Below are 6491 nucleotides of genomic sequence, written 5' to 3'. Positions count from 1 at the left end.
GATCTGCAAAATTGGGAAAGAAGGCTTCACTAAAGGAGAAAACCAAAACCATACCCAGATCCAATGAAGTGCACGACCTGTGATGTTGATTATCCTATGTGTTGCAAGAACACTTAAAGGAGCGATTTTTTCTTCTTTCTTCTTCATTGCGGCTGGGGTGAGAAGAAAGAGAAGCTACCAGGGAGGGTGAGAAGAAGAGGAGATTTGACAAGGAGAGATACTGTTTTTCCCCGCAGGAGAGGGTTTCTCTACTCTCTCACTATTGAGAGAGATCGAGAGCGGCAGCCATTTCACTATTGCATACTTGAATTTACGTTCATACTACCAAGCAGATTCAACCATGCATCAAAATTGGGATCTGGTTTGTTAAATCGGCCAGTGGGGAATTAAGTTGAGAAGAAACTTCTCCGCGGTGATTAGAGTTTCAATTTGAAGCCGTTACTACTTATTTACGTAATTTTATGGTTAAGAATATTGACATTTGATCGTTTTATTTATTTCATCAAATACTAGCATCATGCACGTGCTACGCACGTCTAAACAAAATAGACATGAAATCACGAAGTTATAATTGATAATTGTCAAGCAACGTATGCAATTGGAACAGAAACTGTCTAAAAAAACAACAATATCGAACCCCGAGCTTCCCAATTCATGCACAGTTCAATTAGTACTTAATAACACTGATTTTTTCTATCATTCAAGTTTTGAAAAACAAAATTTAGTACATGGAAGGACAACATGAACACAACTATTTCCCCCAACATGGAGCTGCTCAAAAACTTTATTCCACAATAGCCACCAGATAGGGGTATATATCCCTTGGTGCAAGACTCAAGCAGTATCATCTAATAATTCTCTGTTTGCATGCTCCTTGATCCTCCTCTCAAGCTCAGGTTTAAAATGTCTAATAAGACACTACATCAACCAATTGCTTAGTAACTTCTTGAAGCATGTCAATCTCCAATTTTGCATTCTCGATCTTCAATCTTTCAATAAATATCCATAGCCATCTCATCCCCTCTTTTCTTTGTAAGGTGTGCATTGCCCACAACTCAAAACACAAAAAATACGAAGAAAAACGGGTTAATTTCAACAGACGGCACCAATTTTCATGTATCAGAGGCTTGAGTGATTACTGATTATTGATTAAATGGTTAAACTTCAAACCAACACAAATAATCTCTGAACCTATAAATGCACAAAGGGCAAGCTCTTGATTTATTGCTTACAATATATTGAATATATCTTATATTACTTCATCAAAAGTATTTTTCCCATTGTTTCCAGGTAATATGTATAGATGATGCAAAGGCAAGCAAGACGATAGAGCTACTGTGGCAAGAGTTCAAAAATTCGTAGTACAAAGCAATTCATTTGGGTTTTCTACTTATGGAATAGTTATTTGAAAACAACTCTCAATCCCGATGTTCAAGCACTTACCTGGAAAATAACTTTAAAGATGTAACCCCAAGTACCAGCTATTTGACGAACAGGGTCTTTTCTGAGTTACATGCATTTGTATTTTTGTCATGTGTTGGAGAACCATACATGCCTTGCTCTGCATCTGAACCCATTCGGGCACCACTAACTTTATTGCGATATTCGTAGCATCCATACACAGAGAGCAAAGATCCAAGCTAGGAGCTAGGATGATAAAATGATATAAACAATATACATGAGTGTGGGATCCCTCACCATGTGACCAACGACTTGGTGGCATCGTTCAAGAGAAGTCTGGACGACATGGTGGCATTGACCACATAAGGGTTGACCGATCTTCTTGGGTCGTTAAGAGCTGATTCGTTTGGAATTTGCTTTCTCAACGATCTGCTCACATTATTTGGAGAAACACAACCCTGACCTCACCATGTCGCTCCGGACATGATATTTCGACATTGCCATGTCGGTTGGAATCGAAATTTCGCAGACGCGCTGAAATTTCAGATTAGTATAAAAATAGAAGTTAGGTTTTGGAAAACCAAGTCTTGAATAAAACCCAATTTTGAGAGCAATCAAAATTGAGAGAAAACTCTTGCAAAGAGAAAAGCTTGTAAAAAGAGAGGAGTGATCTAGTAAGGTGGAGAGACTTGAGATGAGTGATTATAATCTTCATTCCCACACTTATAAAAGGATTAGCTCTTGTAGAAGTAGACATCATTGGCCGAACCACGTTACATCTTGTGTTGTGGTATGCTTTACTTTCTTTGTATTATTATTACTTGTTTGTGGTAGCTGTTGATTGCTTGGAAGGTTGGGTTTTGTTGTTGGTTATAGTGAAAGTTTAGATTTTTGTCTGGAGTAGTAGTTTGTCCAAGTGCAAGTTATCATAGTGGGGATTGATTGGTATCGTTGTCCCCAACAAGTGGTATCAGAGCTAGGTTAGATTAATCTAAGTTGTTATCCAAATTTTGCTCAGAAGGTGTTTGACAAAATTCCTGAGAGGAGGTTTGAGTTGAAATAGTTTGTAGAGATGGACCATTCTATGGACACTCGCATGACTAGTCTAAATAGAGCTAACTACACTATTTGGAAATCCAAGATGGAAGACTTGCTATATTGCAAGGACTTGACACAACCCATTGAAAATGGAGGAGTAAAACCGGAAGCGACTGCCGTGGCTGAGTGGACCAAGCTTGACAAAAAAGCAATTAGGTACATTCGACAGTGGATTGACAACAATGTCTTCCACCATGTATCCTAAGAGACTACCGCTTTTGGCTTGTGGAAGAACCTCGAAGACCTCTATGAGAGGAAGTCGGCCGGAAACAAGGTATTGCTCATTAAGAAGTTTGCTAACGCGAAGTACAAAGAAGGTTCTTCAATGTCTAAGCATCTTAATGAAGTACAGAATACCATCAATCAATTGCACTTGATGAAGATTAATATGGGTGATGAATTTGAGGGTTTGTTCCTATTAAACTCTCTACCCGACAATTGGGAGATGTTAGCAGTTTCTCTTAACGGAGCCGCTAAGGATGGAATCATTTCCATAGAGATGACTACCGGAGCATTGTTGAATGAGAAGACAATAAGGGGTTCACGAAGCAGATCCTTTCACTTAGAGATCCTTGTCACAGAGAAGCGGGGGAGAGGTAAGAGCAAAAAACCATCTCACTCTAGAGGTAATGACAAAAGAAAATCTAGGGATGAAACTAGAACTCCTAAGGCAGAGAGACAATGTTACTATTGTGCCACCAAGGGTCACTTCAAATATAAGTGCAGAACACTGAAGAGGGATGAGAAGAATAACTGTGTACATGAAGACATGGTAAAGAGGAACGGAAACACAGACCAAGATACTACCGCACTAGGAAACGATAATCTAGTGGGAATTATGGTGAGTGTTGTGTTAGTACCTCATGCCAGGATACATAGTGGGTGATAGATACAGGAGCATCCTATCACGTCACACCGCATATGGAATTCTTCACTACCTACAGCTGTGGTGAATTTGGTGAGGTAAAGATTGGTAACAGTGGCATCTCGAAGATTGTAGGCATTGGTGATGTTCATGTAGAAACCAATGTCGGCTATACCTTGACACTCAAAGATGTAAGACATGTCCCTGACATTCCGCTAAGCCTAATTTCCGCTGGGAAGTTAGATGATGATGGCTTTCAAAACTTGGTTGGTAACGGGGTATGGAAACTGAGCAGAGGTTCCATTATAGTAGCCAGAGGGAAGAAAACTTGCTCGCTTTACAAGACATAGGCTAGTTTGTGTAAAGCGGAGTTGAATGCGGCATAAGAAGAAGCTTCCTCCGAACTATGGCATAAGAGACTGTGTCATATGGGAGAAAAAAACATAGAAGTTCTTGCCAAGCAAAAGGCCTTCCCAAACATCAAAGGTACGCATTTAAATAGATGTACTCATTGTTTGGTAGGAAAGCAACACAGGGTGTCTTTCCAAAGATTCCCCTCTCACATAAAGGACAATGTCCTTGAGCTTGTACACACAGATTTATGTGGTCCTATAAAAGTGAAGTCCCATGGGGGAGCTTTGTACTTTTTGACTTTCATTGATGATGCATCAAGAAATATATGGACATATAGTCTGAAGACCAAGGATGAAGTACTTGGCGTGTTCAAGACTTTCCATAGCATGGTGGAAAGAGAGACAGGGAAGCCTTTGAAGTGTATTCGCTCAAATAATGGGGGTGAGTGCATTGGGCCGTTTGAAGAGTATTGCAAGAGTCATGGGATTCGTCATGAGCAGATCGTTCCCAAGACACCGCAACTCAATGGTATAGCCGAGAGGATGAATTGTACAATTGTAGAGAGGATGAGATGCATGCTGTCTCACTCTAAGTTACCGAGAAGTTACTGGGTAGAAGTTATGTGCACAGCCGTACATGTGATCAACCTATCGCCTTCGAAGCCTCTGAATAGTGATTATCCAGAGAGAGTATGGTCAAGCAGAGATGTTGATTATGGATACTTGAGGGTATTTGGGTGCAGAGTATTTGTTCATATTCCCAAGGATGAGAGATCCAAGCTTGATGACAAAGCTAAGCAGTGCATTTTTTTGGGTTATAGGGATGAGAAGTTTGGCTACAAAGTTTATGATCTAATTAACAAGAAGGTAATCCGAAGTCGAGATGTTGTGTTCTTGGAAGACCAAACCATAGCAAACTTTGAGGATGGTGAGAAGCTAGAACTTTTCACTAATGATCTTGTTGATTCAGAACTAGAAGTTCCTACTGTGGAACGTGTAGAAGGCATTGATCGAGAATGTAGAGAACCATGGGTTTGAAGCTCATGATGATGATCCTATTGCTCATAATGGGATAGAACCTATTGATATAGAAGATGCAGATGAAGTGCATGAACCACCACCTGAGCAAGCAGAAATGCATCCTCCTAAGCCACAAGAAAATGGGGGCAAGGAGGTCCAACAGAGAAAGACAAGCTTCAAGCAGGTATCCACCACATACGTATGTTTTACTATCTGATGGTGGAGAACCTATGTACTATCAAGAGGCTCTTGAAGGTATAGACAAAGAGAAATGGATGAAGGCCATGCATGATGAGATAGGTTCTTTGTATAAGAATCACACTTATGACTTAGTTGAGAAACCGAAAGGAAGAAAAGTTCTCAAGAATAAGTGGATCTACAAAGTCAAGCATGAGGAGAATAATCCACATCCAAGGCACAAAGCTCGCCTTGTTATGAAGGGATTCGGTCAAAGGAAAGGTATTGACTTTGATGAAATTTTCTCTCCTATAGTTAAGATGACTTCTATCAGGGTGGTATTGGGTCTGACCACAAGTATGAATCTAGAGGTTGAGCAAGTAGATGTCAAGACAGCTTTTCTTCATGGAGACCTTGAAGAAGATGTCTACATAGACCAGCTAGAGGGGTTTGAGGTTAAAGGCAAGGAACACCTAGTATGCAAGCTGATAAAGAGTTTGTATGGGTTGAAGCAGGCACCGAGATAGTGGTACATAAAGTTTGATTCCTTTATGGTGAAGCATGGCTACATGAAGTCCGCTTCCGATCATTGTGTGTTTGTTCAGAAATTTCCAGATGGGGATTTCATAGTGTTACTGTTGTATGTGGATGATATGTTGATAGTTGGCCAAAACATCAACAAGATATCCAAGCTGAAGAAAGACTTGAGTAAGTCCTTTGAGATGAAGGATTTGGGTCAAGCAAAGTAGATACTTGGTATGTGGATCACTCATGACAGAAAGAGTGGGAAGTTGTGGCTTTCTCAAGAAAGCTACATTGATAAGGTGTTGAAGAGATTCAACATGGATCAAGCGAAGCCAGTCAGTTGTCCGCTTGGTGGCCAGTTCTGCATGACCAAAGATATGTGTCCGAAGGGTGAGCATGAGTAGAGTCAAATGGAAAAGATTCATTATGCATCCGCAGTGGGCAGCTTGATATATGTAATGGTGTGTACAAGACTGGATATTGTTTTTGCCATTGGTGTTGTTAGTCGTTTTCTATCAAATCTGGGTAGGGAGCATTAGGAAGGTGTTAAGTGGATATTAAGATATCTCAAGGGCACTTCCAAAGCGTGTTTGTGTTTTAGTGGAAGTAAGACCTTGCTTGAAGGCTATACAGATGCAGACATGGCAGGTGATATTGACTTTATGAAGTCCACCTCCGGTTATCTGTTTACTTTTGCAGGGGGAACAATTTCTTGGCAATCTAAGTTGTAAAAGTGTGTTGCTCTCTACACTACAGAAGTCAAGTATATTGCAACCACTAAGTGCTGCAAAGAGATGATATGGATGAAGAGGTTCTTTGATGAACTAGGGCTAAAACAGAAACAGTTTGTAGTTCTATGTGACAGTCAGAGCGCCATCCATTTAAGCAAGAATCCGAGTTTTCATTCTAGATCCAAGTATATACATGTGTATTATCATTGGATTAGAGAAGTTCTCGAAGACAAGCAATTGTGCATTGAGAAGATCCATACTGACAAGAACGGGTCGGATATGATGACCAAAGTTTTACCGAAAGGTAAGTTTGATGTTTGT

The sequence above is a fragment of the Coptis chinensis genome, chromosome 7 (assembly GCF_015680905.1).
Source record: "Coptis chinensis isolate HL-2020 chromosome 7, ASM1568090v1, whole genome shotgun sequence".
Lineage (NCBI taxonomy): Eukaryota > Viridiplantae > Streptophyta > Magnoliopsida > Ranunculales > Ranunculaceae > Coptis > Coptis chinensis.
This window is presented reverse-complemented; position numbering follows the sequence as displayed.